We start from the raw sequence: 22,334 nt of genomic DNA, 5'->3' as shown, positions 1-22,334 counted from the left end.
GCGCCCCACATAATTTGCGCCCCACAGGATGTGCAACCACAGTTTTTTATTAATTTGATTTAAATATTTTTTTCTGTAAAAATGTTTTAATATTATTTTTATTCATGTGCGCAGCAGGATGTGCGCCGCATGATGTGCGCCCCACATAATTTGCGCCCCACAGGATGTGCAAGCACAGTTTTTGTATTAATTTGATTTAAATATTTTTTTCTGTAAAAATGTTTTAATATTATTTTTATTCATGTGCGCAGCAGGATGTGCGCCGCATGATGTGCGCCCCAAATAATTTGCGCCCCACAGGATGTGCAAGCACAGTTTTTGTATTAATTTGATTTAAATATATTTTTTTGTAAAAATATTTTAATATTACTTTTATTTTATGTGCGCAGCAGGATGTGCGCTTCAGTATGTGCGCCCCACAGAATTTGCGCCCTACAGGATGTGCAAGCACAGTTTTTTTATTAATTTGATTTAATTATTTTTTTTTGTAAAAATGTTTTAATATTATTATTATTAATGTGCGCAGATGGATGTGCGCCGCATGATGTGCGCCCCACATAATTTGCGCCCCACAGGATGAGCAAGCACAGTTTTTTTATTAATTGTTTTAAATATTTTTTTTGTAAAGATGTTTTAATATTATTTTTATCTATGTGCGCAGCAGGATGTGCGCCGCATGATGTGCGCCCCACATAATTTGCGCCCCACAGGATGTGCAAGCACAGTTTTTGTATTAATTTGATTTAAATATATTTTTTTGTAAAAATGTTTTAATATTATTTTTATTTATGTGCGCAGCAGGATGTGCGCCCCACAGAATTTGCGCCCCACAGGATGTGCAAGGACAGTTTTTTTATTAATTTGATTTAAAAAAAAAAATTGTAATTTGTTTTTAATATTATTTTTATTTATGTGCGCAGCAGGATGTGCGCCGCATGATGTGCGCCCCACATAATTTGCGCCCCACAGGATGAGCAAGCACAGTTTTTTTATTAATTTGATTTAAAAAAAAAAAATGTAAAAATGTTTTAATATTATTTTTATTTATGTGCGCAGCAGGATGTGTGCGGCAGGATGTGCGCCCCACAGAATTTGCGCCCCACAGGATGTGCAAGCACAGTTTTTTTATTAATTTGATTTAAATATTTTTTTTTGTAAAAATGTTTTAATATTATTTTTATTTATGTGCGCAGCAGGATGTGCGCCCCACATAATTTGCGCCCCACAGGATGTGCAAGGACAGTTTTTTTATTAATTTGATTTAAAAAAAAAAAATTGTAATTTGTTTTTAATATTATTTTTATTTATGTGCGCAGCAGGATGTGCGCCCCACAGAATTTGCGCCCCACAGGATGTGCAAGGACAGTTTTTTTATTAATTTGATTTAAAAAAAAAAATTGTAATTTGTTTTTAATATTATTTTTATTTATGTGCGCAGCAGGATGTGCGCCCCACATAATTTGCGCCCCACAGGATGAGCAAGCACAGTTTTTTTATTAATTTGATTTAAATATTTTTTTTTGTAAAAATGTTTTAATATTATTTTTATTCATGTGCGCAGCAGGATTTGCGCCGCAGGATGTGCGCCCCACAGAATTTGCGCCCCACAGGATGTGCAAGGACAGTTTTTTTATTAATTTGATTTAAAAAAAAAAAATTGTAATTTGTTTTTAATATTATTTTTATTTATGTGCGCAGCAGGATGTGCGCCGCAGGATGTGCGCCCCACAGAATTTGCGCCCCACAGGATGTGCAAGCACAGTTTTTTTATTAATTTGATTTAAATATTTTTTTTTGTAAAAATGTTTTAATATTATTTTTATTTATGTGCGCAGCAGGATGTGCGCCGCAGGATGTGCGCCCCACAGGATGTGCAAGGACAGTTTTTTTATTAATTTGATTTAAATATTTTTTTTTGTAAAAATGTTTTAATATTATTTTTATTTATGTGCGCAGCAGGATGTGCGCCGCAGGATGTGCGCCCCACAGAATTTGCGCCCCACAGGATGTGCAAGGACAGTTTTTTTATTAATTTGATTTAAATATTTTTTTTGTAAAAATGTTTTAATATCATTTTTATTTATGTGCGCAGCAGGATGTGCCTCGCAGGATGTGCGCCCCACAGAATTTGCGCCCCACAGGATGTGCAAGCACAGTTTTTTTATTAATTTGATTTAAATATTTTTTTTTGTAAAAATGTTTTAATATTATTTTTATTTATGTGCGCAGCAGGATGTGCGCCGCAGGATTTGCGGCCCACAGAATTTGCGCCCCACAGGATGTGCAAGCACAGTTTTTTTATTAATTTGATTTAAAAAAAAAATTGTAATTTGTTTTTAATATTATTTTTATTTATGTGCGCAGCAGGATGTGCGCCCCACAGAATTTGCGCCCCACAGGATGTGCAAGGACAGTTTTTTTATTAATTTGATTTAAAAAAAAAATTGTAATTTGTTTTAATATTATTTTTATTTATGTGCGCAGCAGGATGTGCGCCGCAGGATTTGCGGCCCACAGAATTTGCGCCCCACAGGATGTGCAAGCACAGTTTTTTTATCAATTTGATTTAAAAAAAAATTCTAATTTGTTTTTAATATTATTTTTATTTATGTGCGCAGCAGGATGTGCGCCCCACATAATTTGCGCCCCACAGGATGTGCAAGCACAGTTTTTTATTAATTTGATTTAAATATTTTTTTTTGTAAAAATGTTTTAATATTATTATTATTAATGTGCGCAGCTGGATGTGCGCCGCATGATGTGCGCCCCACATAATTTGCGCCCCACAGGATGAGCAAGCACAGTTTTTTTATTAATTGTTTTAAATGTTTTTTTTGTAAAGATGTTTTAATATTATTTTTATTTATGTGCGCAGCAGGATGTGCTCCGCAGGATGTGCGCCCCACAGAATTTGCGCCCCACAGAATTTGCACCCCACAGGATGTGCAAGCACAGTTTTTTTATTAATTTGATTTAAAAAAAAATAATTGTAAATTGTTTTTAATATTATTTTTATTTATGTGCGCAGCAGGATGTGCGCCCCACAGAATTTGCGCCCCACAGGATGTGCAAGCACAGTTTTTTTATTAATTTGTTTTAAAAAAAAATAATTGTAAATTGTTTTTAATATTATTTTTATTTATGTGCGCAGCAGGATGTGCGCCGCAGGATGTGCGCCCCACAGAATTTGCGCCACACAGGATGTGCAAGGACAGTTTTTTTATTAATTTGATTTAAAAAAAAAATTGTAATTCGTTTTTAATATTATTTTTATTTATGTGCTAAGCAGGATATGCGCCGCAGAATGTGCGCCCCACAGAATTTGCGCCCCACAGGATGTGCAAGCACAGTTTTTTTATTAGTTATATTTAAAAAAAAAAAATTGTAATTTGTTTTTAATATTATTTTTATTTATGTGCGCAGCAGGTTGTATGCCGCAGGATGTGCGCCCCACATAATTTGCGCCCCACAGGATGTGCAAGCACAGTTTTTTTATTAATTTGATTTAAATATTTTTTTTTGTAAAAATGTTTTAATATTATTTTTATTTATGTGCGCAGCAGGATGTGCGCCGCAGGATGTGCGCCCCACAGAATGTGCGCCCCACAGGATGTGCAAGCACAGTTTTTTTATTAATTTTATTTAAAAAAAAAAAATTGTAATTTGTTTTTAATATTATTTTTATTTATGTGCGCAGCAGGATGTGCGCCGCATGATGTGCGCCCCACATAATTTTCGCCCCACAGGATGTGCAAGCACAGTTTTTTTATTAATTTGATTTAAATATTTTTTTTTGTAAAAATGTTTTAATATTATTTTTATTTATGTGCGCAGCAGGATGTGCGCCGCAGGATGTGCGCCCCACAGAATGTGCGCCCCACAGGATGTGCAAGCACAGTTTTTTTATTAATTTTATTTAAAAAAAAAAAATTGTAATTTGTTTTTAATATTATTTTTATTTATGTGCGCAGCAGGATGTGCGCCGCATGATGTGCGCCCCACATAATTTTCGCCCCACAGGATGTGCAAGCACAGTTTTTTTATTAATTTGATTTAAATATTTTTTTTTGTAAAAATGTTTTAATATTATTTTTATTTATGTGCGCAGCAGGATGTGCGCCCCACAGAATTTGCGCCCCACAGGGTGTGCAAGCACAGTTTTTTTATTAATTTGATTTAAAAAAAAAAAATAGTAATTTGTTTTTAATATTATTTTTATTTATGTGCGCAGCAGGATGTGCGCCGCAGGATGTGCGCCCCACAGAATTTGCACCCCAAAGGATGTGCAAGCACAGTTTTTTTATTAATTTGATTTAAATATTTTTTTTTGTAAAAATGTTTTAATATTATTTGTATTAATGTGCGCAGCTGGATGTGCGCCGCAGGATGTGCGCCCCACAGAATTTGCGCCCCACAGGATGTGCAAGCACAGTTTTTTTATTAATTTGATTTAAATATTTTTTTTTGTAAAAATGTTTTAATATTATTTTTATTTATGTGCGCAGCAGGATGTGCGCCGCAGGATGTGCGCCCCACAGAATTTGCGCCACACAGGATGTGCAAGGACAGTTTTTTTATTAATTTGATTTAAAAAAAAAAATTGTAATTTGTTTTTAATATTATTTTTATTTATGTGCACAGCAGGATGTGCGCCGCAGGATGTGCGCCCAACAGAATTTGCGCCCCACAGGATGTGCAAGCACAGTTTTTTTATTAATTTGATTTAAATATTTTTTTTTGTAAAAATATTTTAATATTATTTTTATTTTATGTGCGCAGCAGGATGTGCGCTTCAGGATGTGCGCCCCACAGAATTTGCGCCCTACAGGATGTGCAAGCACAGTTTTTTTATTAATTTGATTTAAATATTTTTTTTTGTAAAAATGTTTTAATATTATTATTATTAATGTGCGCAGCTGGATGTGCGCCTCATGATGTGCGCCCCACATAATTTGCGCCCCACAGGATGTGCAAGCACAGTTTTTTTATTAATTTGATTTAAATATTTTTTTTTGTAAAAATGTTTTAATATTATTTTTATTTATGTGCGCAGCAGGATGTGCGCCCCACAGAATTTGCGCCCCACAGGGTGTGCAAGCACAGTTTTTTTATTAATTTGATTTAAAAAAAAAAAATTGTAATTTGTTTTTAATATTATTTTTATTTATGTGCGCAGCAGGATGTGCGCCGCAGGATGTGCGCCCCACAGAATTTGCACCCCAAAGGATGTGCAAGCACAGTTTTTTTATTAATTTGATTTAAATATTTTTTTTTGTAAAAATGTTTTAATATTATTTGTATTAATGTGCGCAGCTGGATGTGCGCCGCAGGATGTGCGCCCCACAGAATTTGCGCCCCACAGGATGTGCAAGCACAGTTTTTTTATTAATTTGATTTAAATATTTTTTTTTGTAAAAATGTTTTAATATTATTTTTATTTATGTGCGCAGCAGGATGTGCGCCGCAGGATGTGCGCCCCACAGAATTTGCGCCACACAGGATGTGCAAGGACAGTTTTTTTATTAATTTGATTTTAAAAAAAAATTGTAATTTGTTTTTAATATTATTTTTATTTATGTGCGCAGCAGGATGTGCGCCGCAGGATGTGCGCCCCACAGAATTTGTGCCCCACAGGATGTGCAAGGACAGTTTTTTTATTAATTTTATTTAAAAAAAAAAAATTGTAATTTGTTTTTAATATTATTTTTATCTATGTGCGCAGCAGGATGTGCGCCGCAGTCTTTGCGCCCCACATAATTTGCGCCCCACAGGATGTGCAACCACAGTTTTTTATTAATTTGATTTAAATATTTTTTTCTGTAAAAATGTTTTAATATTATTTTTATTTATGTGCGCAGCAGGATGTGCGCCGCATGATGTGCGCCCCACATAATTTGCGCCCCACAGGATGTGCAAGCACAGTTTTTGTATTAATTTGATTTAAATATATTTTTTTGCAAAAATGTTTTAATATTATTTTTATTTATGTGCGCAGCAGGATGTGCGCCGCATGATGTGCGCCCCACATAATTTGCGCCCCACAGGATGTGCAAGCACAGTTTTTTTATTAGTTATATTTAAAAAAAAAAAATTGTAATTTGTTTTTAATATTATTTTTATTTATGTGCGCAGCAGGATGTGCGCCGCATGATGTTCGCCCCACATAATTTTCGCACCACAGGATGTGCAAGCACAGTTTTTTAATTAATTTGATTTAAATATTTTTTTTTGTAAAAATGTTTTAATATTGTTTTTATTTATGTGCGCAGCAGGTTGTGTGCCGCAGGATGTGCGCCCCACAGAATTTGCGCCCCACAGGATGTGCAAGCACAGTTTTTTTATTAGTTATTTTTAAATATTTTTTTTGTAAAAATGTTTTAATATTATTTTTATTTATGTGCGCAGCAGGATGTGCGCCGCAGGATGTGCGCCCCACAGAATTTGCACCCCACAGGATGTGCAAGCACAGTTTTTTTATTAATTTGATTTAAATATTTTTTTTTGTAAAAATGTTTTAATATTATTTGTATTAATGTGCGCAGCTGGATGTGCGCCGCAGGATGTGCGCCCCACAGAATTTGCGCCCCACAGGATGTGCAAGCACAGTTTTTTTATTAATTTGATTTAAATATTTTTTTTTGTAAAAATGTTTTAATATTATTTTTATTTATGTGCGCAGCAGGATGTGCGCCGCAGGATGTGCGCCCCACAGAATTTGCGCCACACAGGATGTGCAAGGACAGTTTTTTTATTAATTTGATTTTAAAAAAAAATTGTAATTTGTTTTTAATATTATTTTTATTTATGTGCGCAGCAGGATGTGCGCCGCAGTCTTTGCGCCCCACATAATTTGCGCCCCACAGGATGTGCAAGGACAGTTTTTTTATTAATTTTATTTAAAAAAAAAAAATTGTAATTTGTTTTTAATATTATTTTTATCTATGTGCGCAGCAGGATGTGCGCCGCAGTCTTTGCGCCCCACATAATTTGCGCCCCACAGGATGTGCAACCACAGTTTTTTATTAATTTGATTTAAATATATTTTTTTGCAAAAATGTTTTAATATTATTTTTATTTATGTGCGCAGCAGGATGTGCGCCGCATGATGTGCGCCCCACATAATTTGCGCCCCACAGGATGTGCAAGCACAGTTTTTTTATTAGTTATATTTAAAAAAAAAAAATTGTAATTTGTTTTTAATATTATTTTTATTTATGTGCGCAGCAGGATGTGCGCCGCATGATGTTCGCCCCACATAATTTTCGCCCCACAGGATGTGCAAGCACAGTTTTTTTATTAATTTGATTTAAATATTTTTTTTTGTAAAAATGTTTTAATATTATTTTTATTTATGTGCGCAGCAGGTTGTGTGCCGCAGGATGTGCGCCCCACAGAATTTGCACCCCACAGGATGTGCAAGCACAGTTTTTTTATTAGTTATTTTTAAATATTTTTTTTGTAAAAATGTTTTAATATTATTTTTATTTATGTGCGCAGCAGGATGTGCGCCCCACAGAATTTGCGCCCCACAGGGTGTGCAAGCACAGTTTTTTTATTAATTTGATTTAAAAAAAAAAATAGTAATTTGTTTTTAATATTATTTTTATTTATGTGCGCAGCAGGATGTGCGCCGCATGATGTGCGACCCACAGAATTTGCACCCCACAGGATGTGCAAGCACAGTTTTTTTATTAATTTGATTTAAATATTTTTTTTTGTAAAAATGTTTTAATATTATTTGTATTAATGTGCGCAGCTGGATGTTTGCCGCAGGATGTGCGCCCCACATAATTTGCGCCCCACAGGATGTGCAAGCACAGTTTTTTTATTAATTTGATTTAAATATTTTTTTTTGTAAAAATGTTTTAATATTATTTTTATTTATGTGCGCAGCAGGATGTGCGCCGCAGGATGTGCGCCCCACAGAATTTGCGCCACACAGGATGTGCAAGGACAGTTTTTTTATTAATTTGATTTTAAAAAAAAATTGTAATTTGTTTTTAATATTATTTTTATTTATGTGCGCAGCAGGATGTGCGCCGCAGGATGTGCGCCCCACAGAATTTGCGCCCCACAGGATGTGCAAGCACAGTTTTTTTATTAATTTGATTTAAATATTTTTTTTTGTAAAAATGTTTTAATATTATTTTTATTTATGTGCGCAGCAGGATGTGTGCCGCAGGATGTGCGCCCCACAGAATTTGCGCCCCACAGGATGTGCAAGCACAGTTTTTTTATTAATTTGATTTAAATATTTTTTTTTGTAAAAATGTTTTAATATTATTTTTATTTATGTGCGCAGCAGGATGTGCGCCGCAGGATGTGCGCCCCACAGAATTTGCGCCACACAGGATGTGCAAGGACAGTTTTTTTATTAATTTGATTTTAAAAAAAAATTGTAATTTGTTTTTAATATTATTTTTATTTATGTGCGCAGCAGGATGTGCGCCGCAGGATGTGCGCCCCACAGAATTTGCGCCCCACAGGATGTGCAAGCACAGTTTTTTTATTAATTTGATTTAAATATTTTTTTTTGTAAAAATGTTTTAATATTATTTTTATTTATGTGCGCAGCAGGATGTGTGCCGCAGGATGTGCGCCCCACAGAATTTGCGCCCCACAGGATGTGCAAGCACAGTTTTTTTATTAGTTATATTTAAAAAAAAAAAAATTGTAATTTGTTTTTAATATTATTTTTATTTATGTGTGCACCAGGATGTGCGCCGCATGATGTGCGCCCCACATAATTTGCGCCCCACAGGATGTGCAAGCACAGTTTTTTTATTAATTTGATTTAAAAAAAAAAAATTGTAAATTTGTTTCAATATTATTTTTATTTATGTGCGCAGCAGGATGTGTGCCGCAGGATGTGCGCCCCACAGAATTTGCGCCCCACAGGATGTGCAAGCACAGTTTTTTTATTAGTTATATTTAAATATTTTTTTTTGTAAAAATGTTTTAATATTATTTTTATTAATGTGCTCAGCAGGATTTGCGCCGCAGGAGGTGCGCCCCACAGAATTTGCGCCACACAGGATGTGCAAGGACAGTTTTTTTATTAATTTGATTTAAAAAAAAAATTGTAATTTGTTTTTAATATTATTTTTATTTATGTGCGCAGCAGGATGTGCGCCCCACAGAATTTGCGCCCCACAGGATGTGCAAGCACAGTTTTTTTATTAATTTGGTTTAAAAAAAAAATAATTGTAAATTGTTTTTAATATTATTTTTATTTTTGTGCGCAGCAGGATGTGCGCCGCAGGATGTGCGCCCCACATAATTTGCGCCCCACAGGATGTGCAAGCACAGTTTTTTTATTAATTTGATTTAAATATTTTTTTTTGTAAAAATGTTTTAATATTATTTTTATTTATGTGCGCAGCAGGATGTGCGCCGCAGGATGTGCGCCCCACAGAATTTGCGCCCCACAGGATGTGCAAGGACAGTTTTTTTATTAATTTGATTTAAAAAAAAAATTGTAATTTGTTTTTAATATTATTTTTATTTATGTGCGCAGCAGGATGTGCGCCCCACAGAATTTGCGCCCCACAGGATGTGCAAGCACAGTTTTTTTATTAATTTGGTTTAAAAAAAAAATAATTGTAAATTGTTTTTAATATTATTTTTATTTTTGTGCGCAGCAGGATGTGCGCCACAGGATGTGCGCCCCACATAATTTGCGCCCCACAGGATGTGCAAGCACAGTTTTTTTATTAATTTGATTTAAATATTTTTTTTTGTAAAAATGTTTTAATATTATTTTTATTTATGTGCGCAGCAGGATGTGCGCCGCAGGATGTGCGCCCCACAGAATTTGCGCCCCACAGGATGTGCAAGCACAGTTTTTTTATTAATTTGATTTAAAAAAAAAATTGTAATTTGTTTTTAATATTATTTTTATTTATGTGCGCAGCAGGATGTGCGCCGCAGTCTGTGCGCCCCACATAATTTGCGCCCCACAGGATGTGCAAGCAAGGTTTTTTATTAGTTATATTTAAATATTTTTTTTTGTAAAAATGTTTTAATATTATTTTTATTTATGTGAGCAGCAGGATGTGCGCCCCACAGAATTTGCGCCCCACAGGATGTGCAAGCACAGTGTTTTTATTAATTTGATTTAAATATTTTTTTTTGTAAAAATGTTTTAATATTATTTTTATTCATGTGCGCAGCAGGATTTGCGCCGCAGGATGAGCAAGGACAGTTTTTTATTAATTTGATTTAAATATTTTTTTTGTAAAAATGTTTTAATATAATTTTTGTTTATGTGCGCAGCAGGATGTGCGCCCCACAGAATTTGCGCCCCACAGAATTTGCGCCCCACAGGATGTGCAAGCACATTTTTTTTATTAATTTGATTTAAAAAAAAAAATTGTAAATTTTTTTTTATTTCATTTTTATTCATGTGCGCAGCAGGATGTGCGCCGCAGGATGTGCGCCCCACAGAATTTGCGCCCCACAGGATGTGCAAGGACAGTTTTTTTATTAATTTGATTTAAAAAAAAATTGTAATTTGTTTTTAATATTATTTTTATTCATGTGCGCAGCAGGATTTGCGCCGCAGGATGTGCGCCCCCATAATTTGCGCCCCACAGGATGTGCAAGGACAGTTTTTTTATTAATTTGATTTAAATATTTTTTTTGTAAAAATGTTTTAATATAATTTTTATTTATGTGCGCAGCAGGATGTGCGCCGCAGGATGTGCGCCCCACAGGATGTGCAAGCACATTTTTTTTATTAATTTGATTTAAAAAAAAAAAATTGTAAATTTTTTTTAATTTCATTTTTATTCATGTGCGCAGCAGGATGTGCGCCGCAGGATGTGCGCCCCACAGAATTTGCGCCCCACAGGATGTGCAAGGACAGTTTTTTTATTAATTTGATTTAAAAAAAAAAATTGTAATCTGATTTTAATATTATTTTTATTTATGTGCGCAGAAGGATGTGCGCCGCAGGATGTGCGCCCCACAGAATTTGCGCCCCACAGGATGTGCAAGCACAGCTTTTTTATTAATTTGATTTAAATATATTTTTTTGTAAAAATGTTTTAATATTATTTTTATTTATGTGCGCAGCAGGATGTGCGCCGCAGGATGTGCGCCCCACAGAATTTGCAACCCAAAGGATGTGCAAGCACAGTTTTTTTATTAATTTGATTTAAAAAAAAATAATTGTAAATTGTTTTTAATATTATTTTTATTTATGTGCGCAGCAGGATGTGCGCCACAGGATGTGCGCCCCACAGAATTTGCGCCCCACAGGATGTGCAAACACAGTTTTTTTATTAATTTGATTTAAATATTTTTTTTGTAAAAATGTTTTAATATAATTTTTATTTATGTGCGCAACAGGATGTGCGCCGCAGGATGTGCGCCCCACAGAATTTGCGCCCCACAGGATGTGCAAGCACAGCTTTTTTATTAATTTGATTTAAATATTTTTTTTTATAAAAATGTTTTAACATTATTTTTATTTATATGCGCAGCAGGATGTGCGCCGCAGGATGTGCGCCCCACAGAATTTGCGCCCCACAGGATGTGCAAGCACAGTTTTTTTATTAATTTGATTTAAAAAAAAAAAAATGTAAATTTTTTTTAATTTCATTTTTATTCATGTGCGCAGCAGGATGTGCGCCCCACAGGATGTGCAAGGACAGTTTTTTTATTAATTTGATTTAAAAAAAAAAATTGTAATTTGATTTTAATATTATTTTTATTTATGTGCGCAGAAGGATGTGCGCCGCAGGATGTGCGCCACACAGAATTTGCGCCCCACAGGATGTGCAAGCACAGTTTTTTTATTAATTTGATTTTAAAAAAAAAACTTGTAAATTAGTTTTAATATTATTTTTATTAATGTGCGCAGCTGGATGTGCGCCGCAGAATGTGTGCCCCACAGAATTTGCGCCCCATAGGATGTGCAAGCACAGTTTTTTTATTAATTTGATTTAAAAAAAAAAACTTGTAAATTTGTTTCAATATTATTTTTATTTATGTGCGCAGCAGGATGTGTGCCGCAGGATGTGCGCCCCACAGAATTTTCGCCCCACAGGATGTGCAAGCACCGTTTTTGTATTAGTTTGATTTAAATTTTTTTTTTGTAAAAATGTTTTAATATTATTTTTATTCATGTGCGCAGCAGGATTTGCGCCGCAGGATGTGCGCCCGACAGAATTTGCGCCCCACAGAATGTGCAAGCACAGTTTTTTTATTAATTTGATTTAAATATTTTTTTTTGAAAAAAATGTTTTAATATTATTTTGATTTTTGTGCGCAGCAGGATGTGCGCCCCACAGAATTTGCGCCCCACAGGATGTGCAAGCACAGTTTTTTTATTAATTTGATTTAAAAAAAAAATTTTGTAGTTTGTTTTTAATATTATTTTTACTTATTTGCGCAGCAGGATGTGCGCCGCAGGATGTGCGCCCCACAGAATTTGCGCCCCACAGGATGTGCAAGGACAGTTTTTTTATTAATTTGATTTAAAAAAAAAATTGTAATTTGTTTTTAATATTATTTTTATTCATGTGCGCAGCAGGATGTGCGCTGCAGGATGTGCGCCCCACAGGATGTGCAAGGACAGTTTTTTTATTAATTTGATTTAAAAAAAATAAATTGTAATTTGTTTTTAATATTATTTTTATTTATGTGCGCAGCAGCATGTGCGCTGCAGGATATGCGCCCCACATAATTTGCGCCCCACAGGATGTGCAAGCACAGTTTTTTTATTAATTTGATTTAAAAAAAATTTTTGTAAAAATGTTTTAATATTATTTTGATTTATGTGCGCAGCAGGATGTGCGCCCCACAGAATTTGCGCCCCACAGGATGTGCAAGCACAGTTTTTTTATTAATTTGATTTAAAAAAAAAATTTTGTAGTTTGTTTTTAATATTATTTTTACTTATGTGCGCAGCAGGATGTGCGCCGCAGGATGTGCGCCCCACAGAATTTGCGCCCCACAGGATGTGCAAGCACAGTTTTTTTATTAATTTGATTTAAAAAAAAAAATTGTAATTTTTTTTTAATATTATTTTTATTTATGTGCGCAGCAGGATGTGCGCCCCACAGAATTTGCGCCCCACAGGATGTGCAAGCACAGTTTTTTTATTAATTTGATTTAAAAAAAAAAAATTGTAAATTTTTTTTAATTTCATTTTTATTCATGTGCGCAGCAGGATGTGCGCCCCACAGGATGTGCAAGGACAGTTTTTTTATTAATTTGATTTAAAAAAAAAAATTGTAATTTGATTTTAATATTATTTTTATTTATGTGCGCAGAAGGATGTGCGCCGCAGGATGTGCGCCCCACAGAATTTGCGCCCCACAGGATGTGCAAGCACAGCTTTTTTATTAATTTGATTTAAATATTTTTTTTGTAAAAATGTTTTAACATTATTTTTATTTATATGCACAGCAGGATGTGCGCCGCAGGATGTGCGCCCCACAGAATTTGCGCCCCACAGGATGTGCAAGCACAGTTTTTTTATTAATTTGATTTAAAAAAAAAAATTGTAATTTGTTTTTAATATTTTTTTTATTTATGTGCGCAGCAGGATGTGCGCCGCAGGATGTGCGCCACACAGAATTTGCGCCCCACAGGATGTGCAAGCACAGTTTTTTTATTAATTTGATTTTAAAAAAAAAACTTGTAAATTAGTTTTAATATTATTTTTATTAATGTGCGCAGCTGGATGTGCGCCGCAGAATGTGTGCCCCACAGAATTTGCGCCCCTCAGGATGTGCAAGCACCGTTTTTGTATTAGTTTGATTTAAATTTTTTTTTTGTAAAAATGTTTTAATATTATTTTTATTCATGTGCGCAGCAGGTTGTGCGCCGCAGGATGTGCGCCCCACAGGATGTGCAAGGACAGTTTTTTTATTAATTTGATTTAAAAAAAATAAATTGTAATTTGTTTTTAATATTATTTTTATTTATGTGCGCAGCAGGATGTGCGCCGCAGGATGTGCGCCACACAGAATTTGCGCCCCACAAGATGTGCAAGGACAGTTTTTTATTAGTTTGATTTAAATATTTTTTTTTGTAAAAATGTTTTAATATTATTTTTATTCATGTGCGCAGCAGGATTTGCGCCGCAGGATGTGCGCCCGACAGAATTTGCGCCCCACAGAATGTGCAAGCACAGTTTTTTTATTAATTTGATTTAAATATTTTTTTTTGAAAAAAATGTTTTAATATTATTTTGATTTTTGTTTGCAGCAGGATGTGCGCCCCACAGAATTTGCGCCCCACAGGATGTGCAAGCACAGTTTTTTTATTAATTTGATTTAAAAAAAAAATTTTGTAGTTTGTTTTTAATATTATTTTTACTTATTTGCGCAGCAGGATGTGCGCCGCAGGATGTGCGCCCCACAGAATTTGCGCCCCACAGGATGTGCAAGGACAGTTTTTTTATTAATTTGATTTAAAAAAAAATTGTAATTTGTTTTTAATATTATTTTTATTCATGTGCGCAGCAGGATGTGCGCCGCAGGATGTGCGCCCCACAGGATGTGCAAGGACAGTTTTTTTATTAATTTGATTTAAAAAAAATAAATTGTAATTTGTTTTTAATATTATTTTTATTTATGTGCGCAGCAGCATGTGCGCTGCAGGATATGCGCCCCACATAATTTGCGACCCACAGGATGTGCAAGCACAGTTTTTTTATTAATTTGATTTAAATATTTTTTTTTGTAAAAATGTTTTAATATTATTTTTATTTATGTGCGCAGCAGGATGTGCGCCCCACAGGATGTGCTAGCACAGTTTTTTTATTAATTTGATTTAAATATATTTTTTTGTAAAAATGTTTTAATATTATTTTTATTTATGTGCGCAGCAGTATGTGCGCAGCAGCATGTGCGCCCCACAGAATTTGCGCCCCACAGGATGTGCAAGGACAGTTTTTTTATTAATTTGATTTAAAAAAAGAAAATTGTAATTTTTTTATAATATTATTTTTATTAATGTGCGCAGCTGGATGTGCGCCGCAGGATATGCGCCCCACATAATTTGCGCCCCAAAGGATGTGCAAGCACAGTTTTTTTATTAATTTGATTTAAATATTTTTTTTTGTAAAAAAGTATTAATATTATTTTTATTTTTGTGCGCAGCAGGATGTGCGCCGCAGAATGTGCGCCCCACAGAATTTGCGCCCCACAGGATGTGCAAGCACAGTTTTTTTATTAATTTGATTTAAATATATTTTTTTGTAAAAATGTTTTAATATTATTTTTATTTAAGTGCGCAGCAGTATGTGCGCAGCAGCATGTGCGCCCCACAGAATTTGCGCCCCACAGGATGTGCAAGGACAGTTTTTTTATTAATTTGATTTAAAAAAAGAAAATTGTAATTTTTTTATAATATTATTTTTATTAATGTGCGCAGCTGGATGTGCGCCGCAGGATGTGTGCCCCACATAATTTGCGCCCCAAAGGATGTGCAAGCACAGTTTTTTTATTAATTTGATTTAAATATTTTTTTTTGTAAAAATGTTTTAATATTATTTTTATTTATGTGCGCAGTAGGATGTGCGCTCCAGAGAATTTGCGCCCCACAGGATGTGCAAGCACAGTTTTTTTATTAATTTGATTTAAAAAAAAAAAATTGTAATTTGTTTTTAATATTATTCTTATTTATGTGCGCAGCAGGATGTGTGCTGCAGGATGTGCGCCCCACAGAATTTGTCCCCCACAGGATGTGCAAGCACAGTTTTTTTATTAATTTGATTTAAAAAAAATTTTTGTAAAAATGTTTTAATATTATTTTGATTTATGTGCGCAGCAGGATGTGCGCCCCACAGAATTTGCGCCCCACAGGATGTGCAAGCACAGTTTTTTTATTAATTTGATTTAAAAAAAAAATTTTGTAGTTTGTTTTTAATATTATTTTTACTTATGTGCGCAGCAGGATGTGCGCCGCAGGATGTGCGCCCCACAGAATTTGCGCCCCACAGGATGTGCAAGCACAGTTTTTTTATTAATTTGATTTAAAAAAAAAAATTGTAATTTTTTTTTAATATTATTTTTATTTATGTGCGCAGCAGGATGTGCACCCCACAGAATTTGCGCCCCACAGGATGTGCAAGCACAGTTTTTTTATTAATTTGATTTAAAAAAAAAAATTGTAATTTTTTTTTAATATTATTTTTATTTATGTGCGCAGCAGGATGTGCGCCGCAGGATGTGCGCCCCACAGAATTTGCGCCCCACAAGATGTGCAAGGACAGCTTTTTTTATTAATTTGATTTAAAAAAAAATTTTTGTAAAAATGTTTTAATATTATTTTGATTTATGTGCGCAGCAGGATGTGCGCCGCAGGATATGCTCCCCACAGGATGTGCAAGCACAGTTTTTTTATTAATTTGATTTAAATATATTTTTTTGTAAAAATGTTTTAATATTATTTTGATTTATGTGCGCAGCAGGATGTGCGCCGCAGGATGTGCAAGCACAGTTTTTTTATTAATTTGATTTGAATATTTTTTTTTGTAAAAATGTTTTAATATTATTTTTATTTATGTGCGCAGCAGGATGTGCGCCGCAGAATGTGCGCCCCACAGAATTTGCGCCCCACAGGATGTGCAAGCACAGTTTTTTTATTAATTTGATTTAAAAAAAAAAAACTTGTAAATTAGTTTTAATATTATTTTTATTTATGTGCGCAGTAGGATGTGCGCTCCACAGAATTTGCGCCCCACAGGATGTGCAAGCACAGTTTTTTTTTTAATTTGATTTAAAAAAAAAAACTTGTAAATTTGTTTCAATATTATTTTTATTTATGTGCGCAGCAGGATGTGTGCCGCAGGATGTGCGCCCCACAGAATTTGCGCCCCACAGGATGTGCAAGCACCGTTTTTGTATTAGTTTGATTTAAATTTTTTTTTTGTAAAAATGTTTTAATATTATTTTGATTTATGTGCGCAGCAGGATATGCGCCGCAGGATGTGCGCCCCACAGAATTTGCGCCCCACAGGATGTGCGAGGACAGTTTTTTTATTAATTTGATTTAAAAAAAAAAATTGTAATTTGTTTTTAATTTTTATTTTTATTTATGTGCGCAGCAGGATGTGCGTCCCACAGAATTTGCGCCCCACAGGATGTGCAAGCACAGTTTTTTTATTAATTTGATTTAAAAAAAAATTTTGTAGTTTGTTTTTAATATTATTTTTACTTATGTGCGCAGCAGGATGTGCGCCGCAGGATGTGTGCCCCACAGAATTTGCGCCCCACAGGATGTGAAAGCACAGTTTTTTTATTAATTTGATTTTAAAAAAAAATTCTAATTTTTTTTTAATATTATCTTTTTTAATGTGCACACCTGGATGTGCGCCCCACATAATTTGCGCCCCACAGGATGTGCAAGCACAGTTTTTTTATTAGTTTGATTTAAATATTTTTTTTTGTAAAAATGTTTTAATATCATTTTTATTCATGTGCGCAGCAGGATGTGCGCCCCACAGGATGTGCAAGCACAGTTTTTTTATTAATTTGATTTAAATATATTTTTTTGTAAAAATGTTTTAATATTATTTTTATTTATGTGCACAGCAGTATGTGCGCAGCAGGATGTGCGCCCCACAGAATTTGCGCCCCACAGGATGTGCAAGCACAGTTTTTTTATTAATTTGATTTAAAAAAAAAAACTTGTAAATTTGTTTCAATATTATTTTTATTTATGTGCGCAGCAGGATGTGTGCCGCAGGATGTGCGCCCCACAGAATTTGCGCCCCACAGGATGTGCAAGCACAGTTTTTTATTAATTTGATTTAAATATTTTTTTTTGTAAAAATGTTTTAATATTATTTTGATTTATGTGCGCAGCAGGATGTGCGCCGCAGGATGTGCTCCCCACAGGATGTGCAAGCACAGTTTTTTTATTAATTTGATTTAAATATATTTTTTTGTAAAAATGTTTTAATATTATTTTGATTTATGTGCGCAGCAGGATGTGCGCTGGTGGATGTGCGCCCCACATAATTTGCGCCCCAAAGGATGTGCAAGCACAGTTTTTTATTAATTTTTGATTTAAATATTTTTTTTTGTAAAAATGTTTTAATATTATTTTTATTTTTGTGCGCAGCAGGATGTGCGCCGCAGAATGTGCGCCCCACAGAATTTGCGCCCCACAGGATGTGCAAGCACAGTTTTTTTATTAATTTGATTTAAAAAAAAAAACTTGTAAATTAGTTTTAATATTATTTTTATTAATGTGCACAGCTGGATGTGCGCCGCAGAATGTGTGCCCCACAGAATTTGCGCCCCATAGGATGTGCAAGCACAGTTTTTTTATTAATTTGATTTACATATTTTTTTTTGTAAAAATGTTTTAATATTATTTTTATTTATGTGCGCAGCAGGATGTGCGCCGCAGGATGTGCGCCACACAGAATTTGCGCCCCACAAGATGTGCAAGGACAGTTTTTTATTAGTTTGATTTAAATATTTTTTTTGTAAAAATGTTTTAATATTATTTTTATTCATGTGCGCAGCAGGATTTGCGCCGCAGGATGTGCGCCCGACAGAATTTGCGCCCCACAGAATGTGCAAGCACAGTTTTTTTATTAATTTGATTTAAATATTTTTTTTTGAAAAAAATGTTTTAATATTATTTTGATTTTTGTTTGCAGCAGGATGTGCGCCCGACAGAATTTGCGCCCCACAGGATGTGCAAGCACAGTTTTTTTATTAATTTGATTTAAAAAAAAAATTTTGTAGTTTGTTTTTAATATTATTTTTACTTATTTGCGCAGCAGGATGTGCGCCGCAGGATGTGCGCCCCACAGAATTTGCGCCCCACAGGATGTGCAAGGACAGTTTTTTTATTAATTTGATTTAAAAAAAAAATTGTAATTTGTTTTTAATATTATTTTTATTCATGTGCGCAGCAGGATGTGCGCCGCAGGATGTGCGCCCCACAGGATGTGCAAGGACAGTTTTTTTATTAATTTGATTTAAAAAAAATAAATTGTAATTTGTTTTTAATATTATTTTTATTTATGTGCGCAGCAGCATGTGCGCTGCAGGATATGCGCCCCACATAATTTGCGCCCCACAGGATGTGCAAGCACAGTTTTTTTATTAATTTGATTTAAATATTTTTTTTTGTAAAAATGTTTTAATATTATTTTTATTTATGTGCGCAGCAGGATGTGCGCCCCACAGGATGTGCTAGCACAGTTTTTTTATTAATTTGATTTAAATATATTTTTTTGTAAAAATGTTTTAATATTATTTTTATTTATGTGCGCAGCAGTATGTGCGCAGCAGCATGTGCGCCCCACAGAATTTGCGCCCCACAGGATGTGCAAGGACAGTTTTTTTATTAATTTGATTTAAAAAAAGAAAATTGTAATTTTTTTATAATATTATTTTTATTAATGTGCGCAGCTGGATGTGCGCCGCAGGATATGCGCCCCACATAATTTGCGCCCCAAAGGATGTGCAAGCACAGTTTTTTTATTAATTTGATTTAAATATTTTTTTTTGTAAAAAAGTATTAATATTATTTTTATTTTTGTGCGCAGCAGGATGTGCGCCGCAGAATGTGCGCCCCACAGAATTTGCGCCCCACAGGATGTGCAAGCACAGTTTTTTTATTAATTTGATTTAAATATATTTTTTTGTAAAAATGTTTTAATATTATTTTTATTTAAGTGCGCAGCAGTATGTGCGCAGCAGCATGTGCGCCCCACAGAATTTGTCCCCCACAGGATGTGCAAGCACAGTTTTTTTATTAATTTGATTTAAAAAAAATTTTTGTAAAAATGTTTTAATATTATTTTGATTTATGTGCGCAGCAGGATGTGCGCCCCACAGAATTTGCGCCCCACAGGATGTGCAAGCACAGTTTTTTTATTAATTTGATTTAAAAAAAAAATTTTGTAGTTTGTTTTTAATATTATTTTTACTTATGTGCGCAGCAGGATGTGCGCCGCAGGATGTGCGCCCCACAGAATTTGCGCCCCACAGGATGTGCAAGCACAGTTTTTTTATTAATTTGATTTAAAAAAAAAATTGTAATTTTTTTTTAATATTATTTTTATTTATGTGCGCAGCAGGATGTGCACCCCACAGAATTTGCGCCCCACAGGATGTGCAAGCACAGTTTTTTTATTAATTTGATTTAAAAAAAAAATTGTAATTTTTTTTTAATATTATTTTTATTTATGTGCGCAGCAGGATGTGCGCCGCAGGATGTGCGCCCCACAGAATTTGCGCCCCACAAGATGTGCAAGGACAGCTTTTTTTATTAATTTGATTTAAAAAAAAATTTTTGTAAAAATGTTTTAATATTATTTTGATTTATGTGCGCAGCAGGATGTGCGCCGCAGGATATGCTCCCCACAGGATGTGCAAGCACAGTTTTTTTATTAATTTGATTTAAATATATTTTTTTGTAAAAATGTTTTAATATTATTTTGATTTATGTGCGCAGCAGGATGTGCGCCGCAGGATGTGCTCCCCACAGGATGTGCAAGCACAGTTTTTTTATTAATTTGATTTAAATATATTTTTTTGTAAAAATGTTTTAATATTATTTTGATTTATGTGCGCAGCAGGATGTGCGCAGCAGCATGTGCGCCCCACAGAATTTGTCCCCCACAGGATGTGCAAGCACAGTTTTTTTATTAATTTGATTTTTAAAAAAAATTGTAATTTGTTTTTAATATTATTTTTATTCATGTGCGCAGCAGGATGTGCGCCGCAGGATGTGCGCCCCACAGAATTTGCGCCCCACAGGATGTGCAAGGACAGTTTTTTTATTAATTTGATTTAAAAAAAAAAATTGTAATTTGTTTTTAATATTATTTTTATTTATGTGCGCAGCAGGATGTGCGCCGCAGGATGTGCGCCCCACAGGATGTGCAAGGACAGTTTTTTTATTAATTTGATTTAAAAAAAATAAATTGTAATTTGTTTTTAATATTATTTTTATTTATGTGCGCAGCAGGCTGTGCGCCGCAGGATGTGCGCCCCACAGAATTTGCGCCTCACAGGATGTGCAAGCACAGTTTTTTTATTAATTTGATTTGAATATTTTTTTTTGTAAAAATGTTTTAATATTATTTTTATTTTTGTGCGCAGCAGGATGTGCGCCGCAGAATGTGCGCCCCACATAATTTGCGCCCCACAGGATGTGCAAGCACAGTTTTTTTATTAATTTGATTTAAAAAAAAAAAACTTGTAAATTAGTTTTAATATTATTTTTATTAATGTGCGCAGCTGGATGTGCGCCGCAGAATGTGTGCCCCACAGAATTTGCGCCCCATAGGATGTGCAAGCACAGTTTTTTTATTAATTTGATTTACATATTTTTTTTTGTAAAAATGTTTTAATATTATTTTTATTTATGTGCGCAGTAGGATGTGCGCTCCACAGAATTTGCGCCCCACAGGATGTGCAAGCACAGTTTTTTTTTTAATTTGATTTAAAAAAAAAAACTTGTAAATTTGTTTCAATATTATTTTTATTTATGTGCGCAGCAGGATGTGTGCCGCAGGATGTGCGCCCCACAGGATGTGCAAGGACAGTTTTTTTATTAATTTGATTTAAAAAAAAAATTGTAATTTGTTTTTAATATTATTTTTATTCATGTGCGCAGCAGGATGTGCGCCGCAGGATGTGCGCCCCACAGGATGTGCAAGGACAGTTTTTTTATTAATTTGATTTAAAAAAAATAAATTGTAATTTGTTTTTAATATTATTTTTATTTATGTGCGCAGCAGCATGTGCGCTGCAGGATATGCGCCCCACATAATTTGCGCCCCACAGGATGTGCAAGCACAGTTTTTTTATTAATTTGATTTAAATATTTTTTTTTGTAAAAATGTTTTAATATTATTTTTATTTATGTGCGCAGCAGGATGTGCGCCCCACAGGATGTGCTAGCACAGTTTTTTTATTAATTTGATTTAAATATATTTTTTTGTAAAAATGTTTTAATATTATTTTTATTTATGTGCGCAGCAGTATGTGCGCAGCAGCATGTGCGCCCCACAGAATTTGCGCCCCACAGGATGTGCAAGGACAGTTTTTTTATTAATTTGATTTAAAAAAAGAAAATTGTAATTTTTTTATAATATTATTTTTATTAATGTGCGCAGCTGGATGTGCGCCGCAGGATATGCGCCCCACATAATTTGCGCCCCAAAGGATGTGCAAGCACAGTTTTTTTATTAATTTGATTTAAATATTTTTTTTTGTAAAAAAGTATTAATATTATTTTTATTTTTGTGCGCAGCAGGATGTGCGCCGCAGAATGTGCGCCCCACAGAATTTGCGCCCCACAGGATGTGCAAGCACAGTTTTTTTATTAATTTGATTTAAATA

This window comes from Pleuronectes platessa, unplaced genomic scaffold, assembly GCF_947347685.1.
Source record: "Pleuronectes platessa unplaced genomic scaffold, fPlePla1.1 scaffold_27, whole genome shotgun sequence".
NCBI classification, from domain to species: Eukaryota; Metazoa; Chordata; class Actinopteri; order Pleuronectiformes; family Pleuronectidae; genus Pleuronectes; species Pleuronectes platessa.
The sequence above is the reverse complement of the archived record's forward strand: the minus strand, read 5'-3'. Positions refer to the sequence as shown.